This window comes from Mirounga leonina, unplaced genomic scaffold, assembly GCF_011800145.1.
Source record: "Mirounga leonina isolate KUSES-001 unplaced genomic scaffold, KU_Mleo_1.0 Mir_166, whole genome shotgun sequence".
Classification (NCBI taxonomy): Eukaryota; Metazoa; Chordata; class Mammalia; order Carnivora; family Phocidae; genus Mirounga; species Mirounga leonina.
Window position 1 is genome coordinate 27,344,005 of NW_023270418.1, and position 1,759 is coordinate 27,345,763.

Below are 1,759 nucleotides of genomic sequence, written 5' to 3' on the forward strand. Positions count from 1 at the left end.
CATTTATCCGAAGAAGACATATAATTGTCCAACAGGTACATGAAAAGATGCTCAACATCTCTCATCATCAGGAAAATGCACATCAAAACCAAAATGAAGTATCACCTCATACCTGTTAGGATGGTCATCATCAAGAAGACAAGAGATAACAAGTGTTGACAAGGATGAGGAGCAGGGGAACTCTTGTGCACTATTGGTGGGAATGTACATCCTACACTTATTTTATGATAATCACCAAAAATTATCCTATACATGGAAGCTGGGGCAATCTATATGATGGAAAACTATGGAGGTTCCTCAAAAAGTTAGAACTAGAGCAACTATAGGATCCAGCAATCCCACTTCTGGGTGTATATCCAGAGGAAATGAAATAGGGACCTTTAAGAGATGTGTCTACTCCCATGTTCAGCATTATTCACAGTTGTCAAGATACGGAAACAACCTAAGTGCCCATCAATGGATAAATGGATAAAGAAGATGTGGTATGCATATGCATGCACATACTTGCATGCACGTGCACACAGTGAATATTATTCAGCTATAAAAAAGAAGGAAATTCTGCCATTTGTGACAACATGGATGGACCATAGAGGCATTACGTCAAGTGAAATAAGTCAGATAGAAAAAGACAAATACTGTATGATTTCACTTATATGTGGAATCTAAAAAAATCAGAACTCATAGAAACAGTTGGTGGAATGGTGGTTGGCAGGGGCTGAGAGATGCGGGAAATGGGGAGGTGCCAGTTAAAGGATATAAACCTCCAGTTATAAGATGAGTAAGTTCTGGGGATCTAATGTACAGCATGATGCCATAGTTAACAATACAGTATTAAATATTTGAAAGTTGCTAAGAGAGTAAATCTTAAATATTCTCCCCACAAAAAAGAAATGGTGATTTTGTGAGCTGATGGAAATATTAACTAACCCTATTGTGGTAATCATTTTGCAATATGTAAGTGTATAAAACCCACATGTTCTATACCTTAAACTTACACAGTGTTATATGTCAATTTTATCTTAATAAACCTGAACTAAAATAACAATATGTTCACTTTTTGAATAATTTTTTAAAAGATTTTATTTTTATTTATTTATTTATTTATTTATTTGAGAGAGAGAGAGGGAGCGAGAGCATGAGAGGGGAGAGGGTCAGAGGGAGAAGCAGGCTCCCTGCCGAGCAGGGAGCCCAATGTGGGACTCCATCCCAGGACTCTGGGACCATGACCTAAGCTGAAAGCAGTTGCTTAACCAACTGAGCCATCTAGGTGCCCCACTTTTTGAATAATTTAGAAAATGGAAAAGTATTCTGAAAAGTATTAAAATACATTGATACTGTTCTTGTAAATGTAAATCTATTGCAAACTGTAATTTCTACTTATAAGACTAGATATCTTAAAATAAGAACTTGTTGATTAAAAATACATGACAAAATAAATAAATAAACAGATTAAGTATAAACACTAAAAAAATATTTAATGGGAAGAACTTTCCCTTGAGGTTTGTGATGATCACAGATGTACATTATTGTTTGATTTTTGCTACATCAATGTATAATCCTGGAGACTTCCTACACTTATTTTATGATAATCACCAAAAATTATCCTATACATGGAAGCTGGGGCAATCTATATGATATGATTTCTGAAGATAATTTATTAAACTCTTGCTTTGGGGATGGTGTGCTTTGTAAGGTTGGTTTTTGCCAAAACAGGAACCCAGTTCAAACTCTATTTTCATCCATAATCCCTTTTTCTTGA